A 25,761-nucleotide genomic window follows, 5' to 3' on the forward strand; every position below is an offset into this window, starting at 1 on the left:
GAGTTAACTTTTCATCTTTTTATTGGAAAAAAAATGCAAGTAAGATTTGTTTAATTTTTTCCTACTTGTTCCTGGTATGTCAGAGGAGGGGTAATCCTAGGAAGTTTACACTAAAGTAAAACACAGTGGAAAATAAGGGGAAAAGATAGGGAGCACTTATAAATAAATGTTCCTTCACAACGTTTCCTATGGAAGAATTTTGCACTAAGATGTATATTTATGAAAAGCAACAATAATTGGTTCTTCAGCTCTAGTCCTCTGTAACTTTAATACAAGAAACATGCACCATCTACTTTGTGTAGACACTGAAAACACAGTGTAGACACTCAGGAAACACGGAAATGAATAAGCCATAGACATTGCCTTCAATGTTCCTTCTGTCTAATGGAGGAGACTGAGGTGTAAGCACTAAGTAGAAGATGGATTCAAGAGTCTGAACAGAAGTAGGACAAATGATACACATGGAGCAAATAGGGGAAGAAAATATTAAATGTGACCTGGGTGGTCAAGTCAGATTTCGAGACGGCTTTGCCTTTGGTTGGAGTTTTGGGCCGATTTGGGGAGACAGCATTTCATGCTGAGTACCAACAAAGAAATGGGGACACAGAAGAGCCTGTACGGGAAGTGATCAGAAGACTGATGGGCCTGGAGAGTAGGATGTAGTGGGAGAAGAATTTCGAATGGTAGTTTGGGGCTAGGTCCTGGGGGAAGATGAATGCTCTTCTCTGACTACCAATTCTTTTTGGAACAAAATCTCACATGAAACTGCAGAGACTCTTCTTCAATTGCCTTTCTTCAAAGGCACTTGCTGTTTTGAACAAGCAATACCTGTAAACTGTCTCGTCAAACAATGTTTTTATTAAAAAAAACAAACAAACACAAACAGAAAACAAGATCTGTTAAGGCACCCAAGTATTGCAACGTCTGGGTCACTTAGCAATGGGTCATAGCTATGAAGTAACAATTAAAGTTAGAAGCAGCCATAGAAGTCACCTAGTGCAACCTTGTATTCGTTTCTTATGGCTGCTGTAACAAATTACCACAAACTCAGTGGCTTCAAACAACACAAATTTACTCTCTTACAGCTCTGTAGGCCAGAAGTCCAAAATCAGTTTCACTGGGCTAAAGTCTAGGTGGCCGTAGAGTCGGTTCACTCTGGAGAACATGAGGGGAGATGTCATTTCCGCTTCTTTTCCAGCTTCTATTGGACACGTGTATTCATTGGCTTCTGACCACTTCCTTCATCTTCAAATCGCATCACTCCAATCCATGTTTCCATCGTCACCTTGGCTTCTCCTCTGACTGACTCCTTCTGGGTCCCTTTGATAAGGACAGTTGTGATTATGTCAGGTCCACTTGTATAATGCAAGATAATCTCCCCATCTCAAGTTCTTTAACCATCACATCTGCAAAGTCCCTTTTGCCATGTAAGGTAACACTCATAGGTTTCAGGGACTAAGATGTAGACATATTTTCAGGGGGGAGGGGGCATTATTTAGCCTGCCACAAACCTCCACAGTTTATAGATAAGAATGTTCAGACCCAGCTTGGTATAAGGCCATACAAGTAGCTGTTGACAGAGCTGGGCTTATAACTCATGGTGCCTGACTCCCAGTTCTTTCTATTGCACCATGATGTCAGTCTTTAATGCTCTCAGTGAGGAACTGGTGGTGCTTTTGGAAGGCAGAGACCCCAGCCAGCTGAGACTGGGACTGAACAGGAGTACCCAGAGTAGCCATTTAGGAGTGGAGAAGCCTCCTCATCCTGGGCAAGGACCAATTTGAGAAAAGAGTAAATGCTCTTTTTAGGACCAAAAAAGTCTGGGGAATTGTTCTTTCATTGAGTGGAGAAGAGATTGGGGGAAGGAAAAGAGAAATGTGCAAGGAAAGAGAAGGAAAGACAAGGCGGTATACAGAGAAAGAGAAGCTATAGTAGAAGTGGAGTCAAAAGGAAAAGAGAAGATGATCATGTGTATCCCATAATAAAGCCACCCTTCTGTGTATAGGGTCTCTGAAACCAAGGGTATCCTGCAACACTTTCTCTTCATTAATGCCTAGACTTTGTCTTCCATAACAACTGTATTATTTTGTTTGTGTATTTTTTGCTCACAAATTATATCCTTTACTGATTCATCCTCCTCAGTATTAGATTCTCTAGAGAATAGCAATAATTTCCATTTCTTTGTACACCACTGAGCACAAAAATGTGCTTTATAACAGTTTTAATCATATTAATGATGATATACAGAATGCATCACACTAGTGCTATCATAGCATTTTTCTTTGAAAAAGTTCTGGAAAAATTCCAAACTAATTTTGTACTTTAACTGAAAGAAGAGCTTGAGGCTAATATAAAGGGCTAATATAAATATTTGAAACTAATAAAGAAAGTGAAGATTACCAAGAAATAGCAAAGACATATTGCAATAAAATTGGAAAAGCAGTGCAAAGGATGAAATGGGACCTTTCAGAGGAAAGGGAAAGTTTAAAAATGATTTTTAACTATAAATGGGATAAGGAAAGGAGAGTATAAAATGTTTCCCTGTTATTACAAGAGGAAGCATTGCTGATTGATGATACTAAAATAAAAGCTTAAAAAATGTTCATCTTTATCCAAAAAGTGATCTACAAGAAGAGTCAGTCTACATGTTAATTAGCAGAGAAGTGCATCAAGTTGAAAGAATATGGAAGATTATCAATATATTTACTAATAAATATTGAGTATTTTTGAGTTAATGTTTCTATGTCTTATAATTTCCTAGCTTCCCCAAGGTAGACAACTTCTATGCTATTGTCGTAATTTGTCCTATATCAGTTAATAGATTTCAATAGACAATGGGTACTTAGTAAATATGTGATAATGATTACTAATATGAATTAAAGCTGTTGACAATATCCAAAAACTTAAATATTTGACTTGTAATATTTATTTATGCTCATCAACACAGAATATATAAAAATGAAAATAAATCTAGTATGACATAATTTTTATTTTGAGCACTTTTGGGAAAATGCCTGAAAAACCTACTCAAATGCTCTTCACTCCTGCCCATGGAAATCTCACCTATTCTTCAAAGCCCAACTGAGTGACCACCTCCTTACAAGATCTTCCCTGGTCCCCTCTAAGTCATTTATGACTCTTTCAAATGTCTACAATACTTTAGGTGATTCACATTGCCCTCATAATTGCACATTGACTTTAATTAAAATTCTTTCTGTTAAGTCTATATCATCTACTAAATAATAATTCTTCAAAGGCAAAGACTGTCTATTCATACTTATATGCCTAGTGCACTAGTTATCTGCAAATGAACAATATAGATAAGTATGAATAAATCAATGAAAGGACTGTTCTATAATAGTAACTCAGAATTACCTTCATGAAATCCTATGTACTCTACCTACTGAGTTGCTTCTTCCAGGCTTGGGGGTGGGATCTTCAATTTTATTATTTTTAACAGACTGCCAAAGTTATTCACATATAGCCAACTAGGCACCTGGCACCAGTAGCATTTAGGAATCATTCATCAATAATTCAGTCGGATAAAGTGCATCTTATTTTGTGCCTCTGAGGTATGGTCACCATGAGTATGGGTAATTACCAGAGAATGGGCAAACTTTTTTCGAGGGGAGATAAGAGTAATGGAAGGTATCCAAAAGCAAGTAATAGGGGGCTTCCCTGGTGGCTCAGTGGTTGAGAGTCCGCCTGCCGATGCAGCGGACACGGGTTCTTGCCCCAGTCCGGGAAGATCCCACATGCCGCGGAGCGGCTGGACCCGTGAGCCATGGCCGCTGAGCCTGCGCGTCCGGAGCCTGTGCTCCGCAATGGGAGAGGCCACAACAGTGAGAGGCCCGCGTACCGCCAAAAAAAATCAAAAACAAAACTTAATTTTTTATACTTCTTTCAGAAGTAAGCCTTCTATTTGATGAGCCTTTAAATACCCAATAAGAGAAATGCTCTTAAGGTGTAAATTGATATAGGGAAATCTTCTAAATTCACTTACATGTTTTCATTGTGCTTTCTTCCAAAGTCTTATTTAAGTGTAATTTGCTTTCTCATAAAATTGAGTTTCAGATTTTAGCTCCTGAATATTACCCACTTAGTCAAATATTATAAATCCTTCAAAAATGGTAAAGTATTGTCTTTAGCAAAATACTTTGTAATCATGCAAAACACATGATCATAAACCAGAAAACTTCTTTAAAAACTTTAATTTTAATCCACCAGTTAATTGTTTTAGTTATGGTTTTATTTCCCAAATGCAAGCTGGTGTCACTCATGGTATGGAGGTGATTTTCAGAGGGGCATAATAACAAGGAATAGTATTAAATGAATTATGTAGAGGGAAGGCTATGTATTCTTAAAATTCTTTTCAGTCCTTCTCCTTAGTCTGGCATTTTTTTTCAATTCTTTACTTTTGTTAATTGCCCATCTTTAAAAAAGAAAGCCTGCCTCGGGCACTGAGGCTTTCCTACATTCCAGGTAGAGTTACAATCACATTGTTATGTTTTATTGCTTTTTAAAGATAATTACCTCTTGTTTATGACAAATGATGTTGGTATTAAATTTATGATTGCTTTATTCCAAGAATTATTAATTTTACTGCAATGTAGGCAGTACACATATAAGGTACATGGGCAGTTGGTATGTGAACAATAGAATCTTAGGAAACATTGGTTTCTGGGAAGTTTGAGTGTTTCTCAAGCTTGATTAGTTGGTTGATTTTTTTTTCACTGAATCAACCAAGTCAGTTGGTTGTTTGATGTAAGACAGACATAATCACTGGTGACTACAAACTTGCCACATATTAATAAAATGCAACTGTGGTTACATCTAATGGTAGTTTTTAAAGGAGATCAATTCTTTCAACGCCCTCTGAAATAAACATCTGTTGGTAGCCCCGTCTACCTTTAACTTGAGAGAAGGCTCTGAAAATTGGAATAGATCTGTTGACCTCAACAAGATCGCAAACACAGTGCCATTGAGAGCAAGGAATCTTGTGATAAGACGTGGTTAAAAAAAAAAAAATCATAAACACCAAGGCTGTTTGTATATTTTCAAAAATTATTATCTAAAAAATATTTTCAAAAATTCTTATAGAACTTCTAGAGCTAACCACAGAATACATACAAGATCCCCCTTCACCTAGGATATTTGAGAAATATTTGGCTTCTCAAACACATTTGTTTAACTATTTTTTTCTAACTTCCTACTCTCTAAAGCTAAGAATCCACAAATAATATGACCCTAAAGCTGAAATGAAAGAGAAACAACTGATTATATATATATACGTACTAGCAAAGCACACTGGGAGTTGGTGCCACACTGTGAATTGGAACAGAGCCACAGAATATTGAAACACAGGCTTTACCAAAGGAGCTCACAGGCTAGTTGGGCAGAGAGGGGCGGGGAGGGCAACCGTAAGACAAGACAGGATATGAATGACTTAATTGCACAAATCAAAGTTACGGGGATTTGAATGAAGGAAACTTCTCATCAGTAGGGAATAACAACAAAGCCCTAGAAGAGATGGGTCCTGAAGAGTGAGCAGAATTCAGACAGAGTGGGTGTTCTAGATAGACCACCCTCCAACTTTTATTGAGAATATTCTCTGTACTAGGGGCTGAGGGCACAAAGAATAATATAATAATGATATTGATGATGATGATGATAATAATAATAATCTGTTATAGAAAAACACCTCAGTGGAAGACATGGGTGCAAATTTTTACCACGCAGTGTTTTAACTAATGTAATAGAACTCTTTAGAAGCAACCAGGGAGGAAGAAATTATTTCTACCTGGGGAATTGAGAAAGCATTTATAAAGGAAATGAACTTTGATCTGGGCTTTACCAGATGGAAAAAGATGAGAAATATATTCCAGACAATGAGCACAACCTATGATAAACCATGAAGGCATAAAAGAACATAATGTGTTTGGGAAGGGTGAGAACCTTCTATGTGGTTAGAGTGTCAGGGGAGGGGGTGAGGATGGACATAGTGATTAATAGAGAAAGTACCTGGAAAGACATGTAGAATCTAATTTGTGAAAGGTTATGTATGCCGTGCAATGGAATTTAAGCGTCATTAAGACACTGTTGTAAGTAAGACAGTGTAGTTCAGATCTCTGTTTTTAGAAGTATCATTTTGGGGACAGGATAGAGGTGATACAGGAGAAGTGGTGCAGGGGAGGTAAGAGGAGGTGCCCTGAACAGACAGAGTCTTGCATGGGAATATGGCCTAAGAGTAAGGGAGTTTGGAGTGAATTGTAGAGTGCCTTGGAGGTCATATTGAGGTGTTGGCATTGAGTTCTGCAACAACAGAAAACCACCAATGCTGTACTTTATGAAGACTGAGCTGGAAAGTGTCTATGGAACCTATTACCATGGAGAGACTTGAGGGCCCAGCTCGGGCATAAGATGTGGCACATACCACTGGTTGCTGATCCACCACCTGTTCTGTCCCTGCTTCTTCCTTCCTAACTGAATCCTGGTTTTGTTCCATTATCTTCTCTCCTCTTCCTAGCCATGGTCTTCAGAAGATGAGGCCCTATTCCCTGCCCAGAGGATGAATCTGTTCTAGGATAAGACTATGGAGTCCATTTCTAGCCAATGACATGTGAAGAAAATCCTCTAGGGGCCCCTAGGAAATGTCTTCTTTTTTCCAAAAAGGGAAACACAGGGAAAGACAGTCTCTTTTGCTGAAAGTTGTCTCCATGTGGCACTTGGAACTGCCAGGCCACCATTTTGCTGTGATAAGAGGATCTAGTCCAGGGACAAAGCAAATATTCAAGTAACCTGATTCCTTGATGATGTTAAAAGCCACTGATTTAAACAAACTTGGAACTGCCTTCCCTTCAGACATCTTAAAAGATGAGCTGGGGCTTCCCTGGTGGCACAGTGGTTGGAGTCCGCCTGCCGATGCAGGGGACACGGGTTCGTGCCCCGGTCCAGGAGGATCCCACATGCCGTGGAGCGGCTGGGCCCGTGAGCCATGGCCGCTGAGCCTGCACGTCCGGAGCCTGTGCTCCGCAACGGGAGAGGCCACAACAGCGAGTGGCCCACATACCGCAAAAAAAAAAAAAGATGAGCTGGTTTAAGAAAAAAGCTAATAAGCCAGATTTTATACATTCATATTGAGCGTGAGGTGAAGATGTCTACAGAGGAAGTTCAGGGTTGGCATGTCGGGGAATGAAACCAAAAGCCAAATACAGTTTTTTCCCTTGCCATAGGCCTGGAAGAATTACAAATACTTACTCCTTGCTACATTGTCTACTATTAATTATTTCTGTCTTCATAAGTATAATTAATGCAATTTATATCAATAGCAATAATGGATAACACATAATGTACTGAACAATTTCCTACTTGGGAAATTCCATTAGTGCTTTCACAACACTAATGTTGGTGAAAGGCTTCTGCTATTACTTCAGTTCACAGGAATATGTACGTGTGCAGTGTGGCAGAAAGGAAGGAACATGTATCTGGGCTCAAATAGCTGCCCCTCCACTAGGTTACCATTTGGCCCTGGCCAAATGGTTTAATTACCGTAAACCTCAATTTGATTTCATTTTAAATAGATTTCATAAAACTTACTTTGCAGGGTTCGTGCTTAGTAACGGTGATAGAGTATGCACCCACATTTTCAAAACAGCATTTTTAAAAACTTGAAGTACAGTTGTTTTAGAATGTTGTATTAAATTCTTCTATACAGCAAAGTGATTCAGTTATACATATAGATACGTTCTTTTTTAAATTGCATTTCCCTTTGTTCTTAAAGTTCTTAAAACTGTCAGTTATAGATTATGATCACCTTTTTTTTTTTTTGCGGTACACAGGCCTCACTGTTGTGGCCTCTCCCGTTGCGGAGCACAGGCTGCCGGACGCGCAGGCTCAGCGGACATGGCTCACGGGCCCAGCCGCTCCGCGGCATGTGTGATCTTCCCGGACCGGGGCACGAACCTGTGTTCCCTGCATCGGCAGGCGGACTCTCAACCACCGCGCCACCAGGGAAGCCCATATGATCACCCATTTTTGATTTCCATTTTAGTTTTCCCCCTATCAACGTCACTGCTAGCTCAAGAACCCTCAGGTCCCAGGAAGGAGGAGTTACATATCTGTTTGTGGAACTCAAGGACACGGATGCAGCCATGCCAGTTGCCTGGCAGGATCACTGCGTCAAAAGTGCAGGCTCAGTCATTTTGCTTCCTCTCTTATTGTAGCATGAACTTTCAGCACTCAGGAGAACTCATCCCCTTGGACTCCGCAGTCAGCCTGTGGAAATTAGACTGGGAATTAGAAGTGGAGCTGGGTTCATGGAGGGCTTGAGCCTACAACATGGGCTCCAGTTCAGCCGGACAGAGAGGCCATTAGTGGGATATGAGGATCTCTTGCAACTAATATTAAATATGTACTTTTATTGTTCACTTGTCCTTGTGCCTTGTACGCATAGCTTGCTCGGGAACCACAGTAAGAGTGGATCACGCCAACCCAGGATTTAGATATTTTTATTGTCGTCAGCCACTGGCAGGGTTTAATGCGTTTTGACTAAGCACCAATCTTGACAGTGTCCCTGGATAATCTGAACACTTGGGTTCATTCCTTTTTAATTTAATGACCAATTAGCCCTAGTTAGGACATGTTCTTCTGTAGCTTTTATTGTGTGTGTGAGAGTTACCTGATAACTATGGATGTCAGTTTCCCTTTGATAACTGGGAACAAAAATGTTTCCACTTCACTTGTGAAAGTCAAATGTTTGCTTTTATGGCAATGCGTTCATTATATAAACTCCAAAATCCCTCAGAAATATTTGGTCATTAAATGATTCACTACTTTTTTTTTAATAACCACTCCCCCAGGAGCAGGACTGGCGGAGGGGAGAACATAGTTTCTTTTCCTCTTCCTGGGAGTAGCCCAGCAGAAAAAATATACGTAGTGGACACACTCATGTATAATGAAGGAAAAAAAAACTTCAGTGTTTATCTCCCAACCTGCACTTTGTACTTTCTGGTGAAACTTGAGTTTGCCTGCCTTCCCTATTACACATTCAATCGGAGTTCTAACTTGAGTAAAGTAGAAGAAGGTGAAACTGAAATCAAATATTCATCTGATTTATATGAGTTCATTCTCTGTCCACCTGTGTTCCTCCTCCTCATAAAAAACCTATATATAAACACGGCAGCTACTATATGAAAGTAAACAAGCTTAATAAATGCATATCCCATTAGAACAGAGAGATTCTGAGCTGAGTGGGATTCTTTGCATTTTTTAAGCCAGGGTTTCATAATGAATGTTGATATTTTGGAGCAGGGCCTGGAAAACTGCACAGAAGCAAATCTGCTCCCACATTTTATAGAAAATTTGTATTTCTATAAAATCCTAACTTCTTCCTCTAGTCTACAAGGTCCTGTATGAGGCAGGCCTAGCATCTCCCACTCACTCTTCTCTCCAGGCACACTGGCTTTCTGCCTTTCTTTTCTAACTCACCAAACTGGTTTCCACCTCAGGTTCTCTGCATTCCCTTTGCCCCACCAGACCTTCACATGACCTGTCAACTGCTACGTGTATTATCACCTCCTCAGACAGCCTTCCCTGCCCACGCTGTTGACACGGGGCTGCCCAGTAGACACATCAGGTGAGATAAATGGGGGTCAGACGTGTAACTGTACAATTCCTAGTAGCTACATTAAACAAATTAAAAAGAGGTAAAATTAATTTTAATAATGTTTTTATTTAATCCAGCAGCTCTAACATATCATCATTTCAACATACAATTTGTATAAAAAGTTAATAAGATAGGGGCTTCCCTGGTGGCGCAGTGGTTGAGAGTCCGCCTGCCGATGCAGGGGACGCGGGTTCGTGCCCCGGTCCGGGAAGATCCCTATGTGCCGCGGAGCGGCAGGGCCCGTGAGCCATGGCCGCTGGGCCTGCACGTCCGGAGACTGTGCTCTGCAACGGGAGAGGCCACAACAGTGAGAGGCCCACGTACAGCAAAAAATAATAATAATAATAATAAAAAAATGAGATCTTTTATATTATTTTTCTCATACTAAGTCTTTGAAATCTGGCACGTTTCTTCAGGACATCTCAATTTGGACGAACTACATTGCGACCGGTGGCTACTGTATTGGACCACACAGACTTAAAATAACACCCCACCTCCAGCCACTCTCTATCACATTACTCTGATTTATCATTATTGGAAGATTTATTTGTGTTTGAAATCATCCTGTTTGTTTATTTACTTGTATATTATCTCTCCCTCCATCCCTTATGAACCCCCTGCCCTGAAATGAAAAGTCTAAAGGACGAGGGGCTTCTTTTTTTTCTTTGCTGTATCCACAGAGCTTAGTATATTGCCAGTTTTCAGTAACTATTTGTTGGAAGTTTGATGAATAAGAAACTGATGTGCTGTTAAAACAATGAGTCCGTGTGGCTTTTGCTTTTTGAGTCTTCCCTCCCTCGTGCTAGGTTTCAGGTCAGTGGAATAAATAATGACCACACTTTGCTGTCCCTTTTCCCCTTCCCCATCCATGTCCTCCTGTAACTATCCTGTGTTGTCTGTATCCTACCAATTTTCTGATACATGACTGTTTCCTTAAGAGAAAGCACTTTCCAGTCCACCGTTAAAGCTGCTCTCAAGTTAGCATTCAACTCATACTAAGCAGGAGAAAAAAAGAAAAAGCAAACATCTGGACTTTCTCCTCTTTCCCATACTAACCATTATAAGATTTTCTCAGAAGGTAGTCAGGCTGTAACTTGTATTTATTATAATTTTAGTCAATGGGAGGAAACCCTGGATCTGTGATTAGCTGTAGGCCTTGTGGAAACTGCCCTGAGCCCCGGAGTTCTGGAGGTTTCCTTCCACTGCTCCTCTAGATGTGACCAGTCTTGCCTGTGTGACAGTGGTCAAGGGCTCCAGGTTTGCCTGTGCTCATTTCCTCCATCTGTCAAAGGAAAGTCACAATCATTGCTTATTTCCAGTATAAGACCATGGAGAAAAATCAATTAAAAAATTTTTTTTAAAAAAAGGCTATAGAGAAAATAACCAGAAAGTATATTATGCCCAGTAATGAAAAGCACTGTTGCTGTTCATACAAAGCAATAGGCACTGACCTGGTACCTAGGATTCTGTTCTAAACTCAGGTATCACAATAAAAATGGTGAGAGTCTTAGAGACTGGGTCAGTATGTGAGGTAAATGGTAAAATGGAAGTGGGGTTTGAAAAGAATTCGTACCCTTTCTACAGTTAGAGAAGTTTGTGGAAAGAGAAAACTTTCTGCAAGCTTGTTTTGGCATTTAATTACCTTGGCATAAAACTACTCCTGGGTGAAACATAATGAAGAGAAAGTTGACCCAATTCAGCCCATCCTCTACATACCTTTTTCTCTCTCCCTCCTCTGACCTGTTGAAATTGTGCTCCAGAAAAAACTTGGCTATGGTTTAGTCACAAAACCTAAATAAGGGTTGTCACATTTAAGAATGTTGAGCTCTCAATTCAGAATTCACTCATTCATTTAAAAAAATATGTACCGTGCTCCTACTATGTATAAAAAGAGTTGAAATGCAAACATAAATAAGACCCTCAGGGGGCTTCCATTTTAGCAGAAAATACATTCATTAAACAGCAATTTCTGCGATTAATTATTCAATTACAATCATAATGAGTACCTTGAAGGTGGTGTGAGAAGATTTAATGGAGTCCTGATTTAGTCTTCCCCGCAAAGTGTCTGGTCGGATAAATCCTGAGAGGAGGGTTTAGTGGGCGAAGGGGGTTAGGGAGATTTTCAGGCGGAGGGAGCAGCAGGTGTCAATGTACTGAGGTAGGAGGAACCTGGCAGAGGCACCAGAATAAGCAATGGCCAGCTTATAAATAAGCAATGCTCCCCAAAGGGCTCCCCAATGGGAGCGAGCTAAGAGAGGAACAAGGGGCTAAGACAGCAACAAGGCCCAGAGCCCAGAGTCTCTTCTGTTCTCCCCAACAGGGCCAACTATAACCAATTGCGTGATCCTCTCTATTCATTGACTTAGCTTTTTAGCACCTACTTCTTATGTTAAGCCCTCAAAGGTTGTGGCTTTCCCATGCGCCATGAGCAGACGTACAAATCCCTCTATAGTCTTGTCTGGAGGATTCCTGTGCTGAGTCATCTGCTGCAGTAGCAGACGAGAAGAACCAGGGGACAGAAAGCCTTCTCCTCTGTTCGCTTTGGTAGAACACGACATGATGAAAATGTACGCTAATTTGATCTAAAGTGTGAATGAAGAATTAGCAAGTGTGGCTCCTACCGGGTTCTGAGCTCACTGCCTCTCTAATCCTGGCTGAGCACCACAAATACAAACAAGCAAAATGTTTAGTGAGTTTACTGAGTATGATTTAATGTGCTCAGAATTAAGCCAGGAAGCTTAACTAACATGTCTTAATGAAGCTGTGGCAGACACATGATGGTGGTGAGAAAAGCAATCAAGGGCCATTTGAGGGGACTTCTCCAAACCTGGTACCAGGAAGCAAAAAAGGTCAGTTTTCAGCTCTCTTTCAAGACTGCTTCTACATCGGAATTACGGTTGGCAGGAGACCTTAAAAGAGATGTAGAAGGTTTTAAATGTGCAATCGGTTGGGCCAATGCAATTCGAGAGCTGCTATGCTGTTAATAGGAAGACAATGCACCTTCCACTGGACGGAAGTTATATTCAGTCTCACCAGGTTTATGCTAAACTTCTGGCAGCTATGTTTCCAACACGTGATATCTATGGGGCAAACAGAAAAAAGACAAGGGTACTCATCACTACAAATAGGCCATGGACTGGGCAGCATTAGCCTCACACTGATCTCGTCTTCCTGATTGCTGCAGATGGAAGTCTCATGCCAGCCACGCATCAAACCAGATAATTAGCACATGTCACCAATGGTAATCTCCTGATGTTTAAAAATGGAACAAGTGGGGCTTCCCTGGTGGCGCAGTGGTTGAAAGTCCGCCTGCCAATGCAGGGGACACGGGTTCGTGCCCCGGTCCGGGAAGATCCCACATGCCGCGGAATGGCTAGGCCCGTGAGCTATGGCCGCTGAGCCTGCGCGTCCGGAGCCTGTGCTCTGCAACGGGAGAGGCCACAGCAGTGAGAGGCCCGCGTACCGCAAAAAAAAAAAAAAAGGAACAAGTGAATCAGCAAAATATTTAGGAAGGGAAGCCCAAGTCAACCATTCCATCATCAAAAGTCTTGTATACAGAGACAAAAGTCTCTGTATAATGAAGCCTCCTCACATGACCATGGAAAAGAAAATGGAAGCCTATAGCTCAAGCATAACTATAAACGCTGACTGTGTTATAAATAACATATTATGTAGATAGTAAAAAGAAAAACCCTCAAAACAATATTTAAAACTAATCACTAGGGCAATTCCTCCCTGTTATTAGTATCATTGCCAGTTATTCAAAAGCAAATGGCACTGTTGAAAGTGAGGCATGATCTCTTTTCTCTGGAAGAACACACTTTGATAATAGAATACTAATATACATGGATCTAAGAAACATACCACAAGTATGTTTATACATGCAACTAATATGGAAAAGCCTAACACCGGCACAATCGAAATTAGAAAGAATAGTACGATTTAGGGAAAGTTAATAGACATGCTTAGTATGTGACAGATATTGTCCTGGGCACCTGTTAAGCATTACAATATGTATACTTCAAACGAACCCTGTTGTGTCGGGTTTACTATTATCTCCATTCTTATAAGAGATTTGGGGGAGGGAAGAAGTTCTCTTCACAAGGAGCAGGGTCAGGTGTGGAAACAGCTCTGTCGACTCTGTGATGGACCTTTGATGATGGATTACCCAGCATCCATCCCCTCTTCCTATCAGCATCTCTGTTTCCTTTGGGGGATTTACTTCCCACCCATAGTGGGTCGTCTTGGTAGGTCAGAAAATGCAGATAAGCTCTTCTTTAATGGAAGCAAAGAGGTTCCAGAAATATCATTTGGCCACATTCTTCCTCTGGGAAGGATTTGAAGGGAAGGCCTTCTAAGATCTAAGCCTGGTCAGCTGGACTTCCTCTCTTTGATTTTTCTGTTAGCCTCACTTTGCGGCATGCAGAACTTCCCTGACCAGGGTTTGAACCCATGCCCCCTGCAGTGGAAGCACAAAGTCTTAAGCACTGGACCACCAGGGAAGTCCTCTCTCTTCGATTCTGATGCAAAGAGGGAAGAAACTGCCCCTGCCAGGATGCCCTCCTGACTTCTGTCCCATCTCTAAACCTGCTTCTTCAGACTTCCATCAACTTGGTACATCGTGCTCACCAGTATCCTTCTAATAAATTGAACCAGAGTTAGCGTTTGTTGCCTGTAACCAAAGAACCTAACTAATGCTTCAAGGAAAGTGCACTTGTATTTCCTCCAACCCCCAACTCTGTCAAGAAAACACAATTTTATCTTTATTTCAAGTACTGAAATAACTTCACAAATAAAAGATTAGGTAGAAGTTCTTATCATAAGTAGAATAATATGCAAATCAAAACAATGTTGACTTTTATTTTTATCTCAGTTGGTATTTATACATAAATTCAACATAGGGAACTCGCTATCTCTATGTAAACACAGCTCATCTTTTAGGTAGATTAGAATTATATTCTTTTTTAAAAAATTTATTTTATTTATTTATTTTTGGCTGCATTAGGTCTTCACTGCTGTGCGCGGGCTTTCTCTAGTTGCAGCGAGCGGGGGCTACTCTTCATTGTGGTGCTCAAGCTTCTCATTGCAGTGGCTTCTCTTGTTGTGGAGCACAGGCTCTAGGCACGCAGACTTCAGTAGTTGTGGCTCGTGGGCTCAGTAGTTGTGGCGTGCAGGCTTAGTTGCTCCGTGGTATGTGGGATCTTCCCGGACTAGGGCTCGAACCCGTGTCCCCTGCATTGGCAGGCGGATTCTTAACCACTGAGCCACCAGGGAAGCCCCTAGAGTTATATTCTTGCATTGCCATTTGAGCTCTTTTCTAGCAAGACCACTTCCCTTTGTCATATAAAAGTAAACTCCAGCTGATGTGCCCAGATCAGGTGAATTTTGAATTTGTGGATAATGCACAGTAATTATTCTTATTAACTGGATCCTTACCAAGTGCCGTGAACTCCGCTCAACTCTTTACAAAGAGTAATTGTGTGCCGTAAAGGTTATCATTCCCATCTCACACATGAAGAAGCCAAGGTGTAGAGAAATGAAGTTCAAACAGCAACATATGTAAGAAACCACAAAACCAGCCCTTAAACTTGGTCTGCCTGAGGCCAAAGCTTCACATCTTCCTGCTAGGGGAGCCTTCTCCACTGCTCAGCGGAGAGCCCGGGTTCCTCCTCCTCCCCCAAACCCTTCAAGGTGGCCTTCATTGTCACCAAGTCACAGAGGAGGAAACTGAGACTAAGAGAAATTAAGTGCCTGCCACAGTTCACAGAGAAGAGGGCTTTGTCATTCTAAAGCCATCACTGCCCTGAGCTACCCCACTGGGAGGCTTCATGGTGTATAACTTAAGGAAAAGCAGAGTCACCACATGTTTATAAAATGAGTACAATTCTCCCAGTGCACTGTGTGTTTCCAAGAATGCAAAGCACTTTTACCAACCACCTGGATTCTCTTAAACCAGTAGGACTTTAATAGCAGATAGTTTGAGGAATCCGTGCTGAGTCAGTGGAGCCAGCCTGTTAAAGCATTAGTCCTCATCCAGTGATTTTTGGCAAAACACAGAATCCTGGAGTGGAAAGGGAATTTAGAAGTGACTTAGTCTAATTTATTTTATCTCAGTGGGGAATCTGAGGGCTAAATAAGTTCGGAGACCTGCCCTCTGGCCAAAAGTTTCTGTGCCGCAAACTGGAAACTAGGGAGCTGGTCTCTAGGTGCCCAGGGGAGTGTTCTTTCCACCATGAGCTATTTCCTCCCCTGGGTACTATTTAAAGGTAAAGTACAAACTAGCTTAAGAGAACATCAAGAGCCTGATTAGATAGTCAAGTTTCCATTCTTTAAAAACCTTTTCCATGCCAGGGCATTTGCCTACAGAACAGATCCTAGCTAGATGGAACCAGATGCATTTTCGCTAGCCTAATTCGGAGCATGAATGCTTCACGGTGAAATAATGGACTTTTTGCAGGCAAGGAGATAGTGTGGTGGTAGGTGCAGAAGAAATGCAGGCTGCCCACTCACACTTCCGCCTCTCAACGTTCTCTAAAGCTGCAAGATATTCCCCTAGTGCTCAGCGCGCTAAGTGGTCGCCCCCTCTCCTCTCCCTCCCCCTGCTGAATCATCTGAAGGAGATTTCGATTGGCAGCTTGCTCCAGTCTTCCCACACAGTATGTGGGGCTCCCACTTCCAGCCCTAAAATACAGTCCCTCAGCTCTTGTGTTCAATATTTCTTATTTTTCATTGCTTGCTCCCATTGAGATAGTTTTGTCAATTCCGAAGACGCAATTCCGCGTCTTTGTTCTCTTCCTTGTACAACATCTAAACATTGTGACCATCAGAAGCTGAGGATGAAGGGAAAGCAGCAGGACACAGGCCCACACAACAGCCTAAGCATCAAAATTCAGTCTTCGCTTTTGAAAATGTGACTACCATTAAATATGTCAGGTAACATGGAAGGACTCCCTATTATTTTCTTTTTCCCTAGCATTTTTTTCCAAAGTGGGAGGCCCGTGAAATGAAGTCCATAACCCACTGCAGGATGGAGGGGGACTTGGACTGGCCAGGTACAGGCTGCGTGTGCCTTTAGACCTGGGACACGCACACAGCAGCTGGATGGGGAACTCCCTGGATGAGAGCCAGCTGGTTATTTCTGCTGATGCTGTCGGTAACACTGATCCTTGTGAGTGCCTGTCCTTGCGTTCTTCTGCCCTTTCTTCCCTGCCCATTTGGGAATTAAGATACAGTCTTTGGCTATTGTGGCTCTTCCTTCCTTCCTTTTCTCAACCATCACATAGGAGATAATGACAATCAGATGGCACTGGCTCGCCAGCTATGTAGAATTGCCTCTGGCTGTATGCCCAGACCAAAAGAACCTTAGAACTGGAATTTGGGGATGATGGCTTTTGTTCTGTGCTGCCCAATAGCACTCACTAGAGACTAGAGACAGATGGTTTGCAACTTAGCACTGCAAGCAAAAGTTGCCTGGTTTTGCATTTTGGCCATTGAATAGCAGGGCCTGGGTTGAGCCAAGAATTCTGAGCTGGCCGTTGGGGCTGATTTGGTTCTCAGAAGTCTCCTAATATCTGTGGAGCTATGGACTCAACTTCAAAGACTAAGTCCTGGAAAAGTGGTCCCCCAGTTCCCAAGTTCTGCAGTGGGAGAGGGGGAAATGCTTATCACACCAATCTTCGAGGCAATGTTAATTAATTGTTTTGTATCCAGATGTTTTCGTTCTCAATGCCAGAGGTGAAGAGTCTGAGAGACCGTGTTACAGATGTTAAGGAATTGTCCAAGTTCACATAGCAAGTGAGTAGCAGAGCGAGAGATTATTGCCACATCCAAGCTCTACTCACTATACCACTTTCATTCCACTCCTTTCAAAACCTAAATATCAATTAGCCAACTCTGTTCCCAGCATGAAAACACTAATCTCTTCATGTGATTAGATCTTATGTCCCCAGTTAGATTATTGGCCCTCTGGTAGGTAGTAAGCCTAATATTTTGTTCTTATTCTTGCAAACAATAAATACTGCAGGAATAATTGCTGATTAATAGTAGCAGTAAAGTGGTTTCAAAGATATGTTTTCAGCTCTGGCCACCTTGTAACTTTTTTCTTTATTTTTTTCTACTTAAAAAATGACTAAGGCAATACCTGCTCATGGTAAAAAGATACGGTATATAAAATAATCACTTCCCCATCTCAACTCCATTCCATTTATCTGAAATAATCAATATTGTTAGGTAGGTAGCTTTTCCCATCTATTTCCACGCACATATAAACACATGCAAACATATGGACAGACATACCGTTTTCCTCTTCCTTATTTTTAAAGCAAAATAGCATTGTTATCCTATATATTACTCTGCAGCCTTGTTTTTTTAATTAAGTGTATATCACAAATATCTTCCCAAATCAGTAAATATAAAGCTTACTCATTCATTCTAATAGCTCCACAATAGTCCCTCTAATGAGTGGATCATAATTTACTCAAACATCCCCACGTTCATGGTTATTCAAGTTCCCACTGTCTCCTAAATAGCTTCCAATCTGACCACTGTGCTGTGTGGCATCGCATGCACACACTCCTGATTTTATAGCTGAGGTCAATTCATGTCTAAAACTACGTCATTTACTGCTTGGGCAAATGCCTCCAAAGCTCTAGAGAATTGGTTTTCTATGAATTAAAATAACCATATTAAGGTATCCCTTCTGTTCCATAATTGAGGGGAGAGTATGCCTTTTCCATACACTATTATTTAGGTAATGTATATAGAGAATATATGATTCCCATTAGAAAATGGAATATTTTGAGTTTACAAAAGAATCTTACATCTTTTGTGATAGCTTCAAATATACAGGTGTTTGTAGCATGTAATTTCTACTCCACTTTAGTTGTAACAGCAACAACAAAAAGGCTTTGAGGCTGTTTTCTTGACTTGTAAAAATTGTTAGTCCATCGAAATGTAAGCTCCACAAGAAAGAAACTAAACAAAACATAGAGTCCAATGTAGCCGCAGTGTGTAGTGTGATGCCTGATGCACAGAGCAGGGACTGTTTCTGCACTAGTTGAATGAATGAAAATCTGTTTTAAATTTCATGCACTCTGAATCACACTCTGTTTGGTCAGAAAAAAAGTCATGTTCTAACTCATGCTTTAATTTTCCTTTTCCAAAGGACGACAGGGTACTTAGTTCCCTGAGCTCAATTAGTTTCTGACTCAATTAACTACCAGAAGTTGACTCCTGGAGACTGTGAGTTGGCCGGGGACAGAAGCACACATTCAGACACCAGCTGAGAATACAATTTCCAAGATGACTTAGAAGGAGAAAGGTGGTTTAAAAGCTCAAGCTCTAAAGGCATTATTTATCCTGTATATCCATACATATATGCCTCTATTGGTTAAATAAATCATAATACAGGGGAGTACTGTGCTGTCATTAGAAATAACGATGTAGGAGAACACTGAATGCCATGGGGAAATGGGATATATAACATCAAAGAGAGTATGATCCCATTTTAGCTAAAGAAAATATAGCCAGAAGGCACACAGCCACCCTGAGAGACCATTTCTGATAGCTGACATCCTGCTAGAGTGTCCCTAACTGCATCCTTTGGGCGTGGTATAAAGAACACTGGGGCCTGCACAGCCACACTGTGACGAACACCAGCACCAAGAAGAGAAAGAGTGACCACACGGACGCCAAGGTGACCACCAGAGGGCTATCGGTTACCAGGGTGTAGTAATTCTCTACAGATGACTTCAGGAGGAAGGGAGATCATCTTGGATGGAGCACATCACCTTTGCATTCTTCCCTGAATCTCTGTCTTGAATCCTAAAACAGCTTTGACTGTCTCAGATACATATAGATTTTTCCTTCTTCACTTTTTGTGAGTGTGTATGTGTATGCTTCTTTGTGTGATTTTTGCCTGTATAGCTTTGCTTTAACCATTTGTCCTAAGGTTCTGTGTGTCTGTTCTTTTTGTTTGTTTGTTTGTTTTTAGTATAGTTTTTAGCACTTGTTATCACTGGTGGATTTGTTTATTGGTTTGGTTGCTCTCTTCTTTCTTTCTTTTTTTATGACTTTTAAATTTTTTTATTTTTAATAATATATATATTTTACTTTAAAAACTTTATTTTATTATTTCTTTCTTTCTTTTTTTCCCTCCCTTTTCTTCTGAGCCATGTGACTGACAGGGTCTTGGTGCTCCGGCTGGTGTCAGGCCTGTGCCTCTGAGGTGGGAGAGCCGAGTTCAGGACACTGGTCCACCAGAGACCTCCCAGCTCTATATAATGTCATATAGCAAAAGCTCTCCCAGAGATCTCCATCTCAACACTAAGACCCAGCTCCACTCAACGACCAGCAAGCTACAGTGCTGGACACCCTATGCCAAACAACTAGCAAGACAGGAGCACAAACCCACCCATTAGCAGAGAGGCTGCCTAAAATCATAATAAGGTCACAGATACCCCAGAACACACCACTGGATGCGGTCCTGCCCACCAGAAAGACAATATCCAGCCTCATCCACCAGAACACAGGCACCAGTCCCCTCCACCAGGAAGCCTACACAACACACTAAAACAACCTTAGCCACTGGGGGCAGACACCAAAAACAACGGGAACTACGACCTGCAGCCTGAGAAAGGAGACCGCAAAAACAGTAAGTTAAGCGAAGTGAGAAGACAGAAAAACACACAGAAGATGAAGGAGCAAGGTAAAAACCCACCAGACTAAACAAATGAAGAGGAAATAGGCAGTCTACCTGAAAAAGAATTCAGAGTAATGAGAGTAAAGATGATCCAAAATCTTGGAAATAGAATGGAGAAAATACAAGAAATGTTTAACAAGGACCTAGAAGAACTAAAGAGCAAACAGTGATGAACAACACAATAAATGAAATTAAAAATTCTCTAGAAGGAATCAATAGCAGAATAACTGAGGCAGAAGAATGGATAAATGACCTGGAAGATAAAATAGTGGAAATAACTACCACAGAGCAGAATAAAGAAAAAAGAATGAGAAGAATTGAGGACAGTCTCAGAGATGTCTGGGGCAACATTAAACACAGCAACATTCGAATTATAGGGGTCCCAGAAGAAGAAAAGAAAAACAAGGGGACTGAGAAAATATTTGAAGAGATTACAATTGAAAACTTCCCTAATATGGGAAAGGAAATAGTCAATCAAGTACATGAAGCACAGAGAGTCCCATACAGGATAAATCCAAGGAGAAACACGCCAAGACATGTATTAATCAAACTATCAAAAATTAAATACAATGAAAAAATATTAAAAGCAGCAAGGGAAAAACAGCAAATAATATACAAGGGGATCCCCATGAGGTTAACAGCTGATCTTTCAGCAGAAACTCTGCAAGCCAGAAGGGAATGGCAGGACATATTTAAAGTGATGAAAGGGAAAAACCTACAACCAAGGTTAATCTAGCCAGCAAGGATCTCATTCAGATTCCACGGAGAAATTAAAACCTTTACAGACAAGCTAAAGCTAAGAGAATTCAGCACCACCAAACCAGCTTTACAACAAATGCTAAAGGAACTTCTCTAGGTAGGAAACACAAGAAAAGGAAAAGACCTACAATAACAAACCCAAATCAATTAAGAAAATGGTAATAGGAACATACATATCAGTAACTACCTTAAATGTAAATGGATTAAATGTTCCAACCAAAAATATAGACTGGCTGAATGGATACAAAAACAAGACCCATATATATGCTGTCTACAAGAGACCCACTTCACACCTAGGGACATATACAGACTGAAAGTGAGGGGATGGAAAAAGATATTCCATGCAAATGGAAATCAAAAGAAAGCTGGAGTAGCAATTCTCATATCAGACAAAATAGACTTTAAAATAAAGACTATTACAAGAGAAAAAGGAGGACACTACATAATGATCAAGGGATCAATCCAAGAAGATGATATAACAATTGTAAGTATTTATGCACCCAACATAGGAACACCTCAATACATTAGGCAAATGTTAACAGCTATAAAAGGGGAAATCAACAGTAACACAATCATAATAGGGGACTTTAACACCCCAATTTCAACAATGGACAGATCATCCAAAATGAAAATAAATAAGGAAACACAAGCTTTAAATGATACATTAAACAAGATGGACTTAATTGATATTTATAGGACATTCCATCCAAAAACAACAGAATACACTTTCTTCTCAAGTGCTCATGGAACATTCTCCAGGATAGATTATATCTTGGGTCACAAATCAAGCCTTGGTAAATTTCAGAAAATTGAAATCGTATCAAGTATCTTGTCTAAACACAACACTATGAGACTAGATATCAATTACAGGAAAATATCTGTAAAAAATATAAACACATGGAGGCTAAACAATAAACTACTAAATAACTAAGAGATCACTGAAGAAATCAAAGAGGAAATCAAAAGATACCTAGAAACAAATGACAATGAAAACACTATGACCCAAAACCTATGGGATGCAGCAAAAGCAGTTCTAAGAGGGAAGTTTATAGCAATACAGTCCTACCTCAAGAAGCAAGAAACATCTCAAATAAACAACCTAAACTTACACCTAAAGCAATTAGAGAAAGAAGAACAAAAAATCCCCAAAGTTAGCAGAAGGAAAGAAATCATAAAGATCAGATCAGAAGTAAAGGAAAAAGATATGAAGCAAACAATAGCAAAGATCAATAAAACTAAAAGCCGGTTCTTTGAGAAGATAAACAAAATTGATAAACCATTAACCAGACTCATCAAGAAAATAAGGGAGAAGACTCAAATCAAAAGAATTAGAAATGAAAAAGGAGAAGTGACAACTGACACTGCAGAAATACAAAGGACCATGAGAAATTACTACAAGCAACTCTATGCCAATAAAATGGACAACCTGGTAGAAATGGACAAATACTTAGAAAAGCACAACCTTCTGAGACTGAACCAAGAAGAAATAGAAAATATAAACAGACCAATCACAAGCACTGAAATTGAGACTGTGATTAAAAATCTTCCAACAAACAAAAGCCCAGGACCAGATGGCTTCACAGAAGAATTCTATCAAACATTTAGAGAAGAGCTAACACCTATCCTCCTCAAACTCTTCCAAATATAGCAGAGGGAAAACACTCCCAAACTCATTCTATGTGGCCACCATCACCCTGATACCAAAACCAGACAAAGATGTCACAAAAAAAGAAAACTACAGGCCAATAACACTGATAAACATAGATGCAAAAATCCTGAACAAAATACTAGCAAACAGAATCGAACAGCACATTAAAAGGATCATACACCATGATCGAGTGGGGTCTATCCCAGGAATGCAAGGATTCTTCAATATATGCAGATCAATCAATGTGATAAGCCATATTAACAAATTGAAGGAGAAAAACCATATGATCATCTCTGGATCTTAGCTGCAGAAGAACTTTTGACAAAATTCATACCCATTTATGATAAACACCCTCCAGAAAGTAGGCATAGAGGGAACTTACCTCAACATAATAAAGGCCATATATGACAAACCCACAGCCAACATTGTTCTCAAAGGTGAAAAACTGAAACCGTTTCCTCTAAGATCAGGAACAAGATGAGGTTGTCCACTCTCACTATTATTATTCAACATAGTTTTGGAAGTTTTAGCCACAGCAATCAGAGAAGAAAAAGAAATAAAAGGAATCCAAATTGGAAAAGAAGAAATAAAGCTGTCACTGTTTGCAGATGACATGATACTATACATAGAAAATCCTAAAGATACTACCAGAAACCTACTAGAGCTAATCAATGAATTTGGTAAAGTAGCAGGACAAAAAAATTAATGCACAGGAATCTCTTGCATTCCTATACACTAATGACAAAAAATCTGAAAGAGAAATTAAGGAAACACTCCCATTTACCATTGCAACAAAAGGAATAAAATATCTAGGGATAAACCTACCTAAGGAGACAAAAGGCCTGTATGCAGAAAACTATAAGACACTGATGAAAGAAATTAAAGATGATACGAACAGATGGAGAGATATATACCATGTTCTTGGATTGGAAGAATCAACATTGTGAAAATGACTATACTACCCAATGCAATCTACAGATTCAATGCAATCCTTATCAAACTACCAATGGCATTTTTCACAGAACTGGAACAAAAAATTGCACAAATTGTATGGAAACACAAAAGACCCTGAATAGCAAAAGCAATCTTGAGAAAGAAAAACAGAGCTGGAGGAATCAGACTTCCAGACTTCAGACTATACTACAAAGCTATGGTAATCAAGACAGTATGGTACTGCACAAATACAGAAATATAGAACAGTGGAACAGGATAGAAAGCCTAGAGATAAACTCACACACATATGGTCACCTTCTTTTTGATAAAGGAGGCAAGAATATACAATGGAGAAAAGACAACCTCTTCAATAAGTGGTGCTGGGAAAACAGGACAGGTACATGTAAAAGAATGAAATTAAAACACTCCCTAACACCATACACAAAAATAAGCTCAAAATGTATTAAAGACCTAAATGTAAGACCAGACAGTATAAAACTCTTAGAGGAAAACATAGGCAGAACACTCTATGACATAAATCATAGCAAGATTCTTTTTGACCCACCTCCTAGAGAAATGCAAATAAAAACAAAAATAAACAAATGGGACCTAATGAAACTTAAATGCTTTTGCACAGCAAAGGAATCCATAAAGAAGATGAAAAGACAACCCTTGGAATGGGAGAAAATATTTGCAAATGAAGCAACTGATAAAGGATTAATCTCCAAAATTTACCAGCAGCTCAATATCAGAAAAACAAACAACCCAATCCAACAATGGGCAGAAGACCTAAACAGACATTTCTCCAAAGAAGATATACAGATTGCCAACAAAAACATGAAAGGATGCTCCACATCATTAATCATTAGAGAAATGCAAATCAAAAGTACAATGAGGTATCACCTCACACCAGTCAGAATGGCCATCATCAAAAAATCTACAAACAATAAATGCTGGAGAGGGTATAGAGGAAAGGGAACTCTCTTGCACTGTTAGTGGGAATGTAAATTGTTACAGCCACTATGGAGAACAGTATGGAGATTCCTTAAAAAACTAAAAATAGAGCTACCATACGACCCAGTAATCCCACTACTGGGCATATACCCTGAGAAAACCATAATTCAAAAAGAGTCATGTACCACCATGTTCATTGCAGCTCTATTTACAATAGGCAGGACATGGAAGCAACCTAAGTGTTCATTGGCAGATTAATGGATAAAGATGATGTGGTACATATATACAATGGAATATTACTCCGCCATAAAAAAGAAACAAAATTGAGTTATTTGTAGTGAGGTGGATGGACCTAGAGTCTGTCATACAGAGTGAAGTAAGTCAGAAAGAGAAAAACAAATTCCGTAAGCTAACACATATATATGGAATCTAAAACAAACAAACAAACAAACAAAACATGGTTCTGAAGAACCTAGGGGCAGGACAGGAATAAAGACGCAAATGTAGAGAATGGTCTTGAGGACACGGGGAGGGGGAAGGGTAAGCTGGGACGAAGTAAGAGAGTGGCGTGGACATATATACACTACCAAATGTAAAATAGATAGCTACTGGGAAGCAGCAGCATAGCACAGGGAGATCAGCTCAGAGCTTTGTGTCCACCTACAGGGCTGGGGTAGGGAGGGTGGGAGGGAGAAGCAAGAGAGAGGGGATATGGGGATATATTTATACAAGTAGCTGATTCACTTTTTTATGAAGCAAAAACTAACACACCATTGTAAAGCAATTATACTCCAGTAAAGATGTTAAAAAAAAAGAGAAAATATATAGATGTCTATTTGTACATGTACAGAACCAGAAGATATACACTAAAGTGCTAGCAGTATCTCTAGGTGAAGTGATTATGAATACATTTTAAAATTTTTTCTTCTCTTTGCTTATTTTTCTGTCAAAAAATATGTAAAAGATAAACAAGAATTGGAAGAATTGTTTCTGTGAATATTACGTAACTCTTATTTGCCATCTTATCAAATCAAAGCAGTTGTTTTCCTTTAACTAAAACTTTTTTTACAACACAATGCTTTAAAAAAAAAGAGGGAAGGGGTA

At 40.0% G+C, this 25,761-nt stretch overlaps 1 long non-coding RNA gene across 3 annotated transcripts; it reads right to left on the bottom strand.

The window, feature by feature from the left end:
* Positions 1–836: 836 nt before the first annotated feature.
* LOC113608913 (uncharacterized) lies at positions 837–13,018 on the bottom strand. 3 transcript variants are annotated; one of them, XR_003428451.1, is made up of 4 exons: positions 11,671–13,018; positions 10,721–10,946; positions 8,114–8,274; positions 837–1,320 (listed from the first exon to the last, which is right to left on the bottom strand). It is a non-coding gene; the product is annotated as an uncharacterized LOC113608913 (long non-coding RNA). The 3 variants fall into 3 exon arrangements; XR_003428450.1 differs by lacking the exon at positions 8,114–8,274; XR_003428448.1 differs by lacking the exon at positions 837–1,320 and having other exon boundaries at positions 7,992–8,274.
* Positions 13,019–25,761: the final 12,743 nt, after the last annotated feature.

This window comes from Aethalodelphis obliquidens, unplaced genomic scaffold, assembly GCF_003676395.1.
Source record: "Aethalodelphis obliquidens isolate GAN/ISIS:26980383/991018 unplaced genomic scaffold, ASM367639v1 scaffold3, whole genome shotgun sequence".
Classification (NCBI taxonomy): Eukaryota; Metazoa; Chordata; class Mammalia; order Artiodactyla; family Delphinidae; genus Aethalodelphis; species Aethalodelphis obliquidens.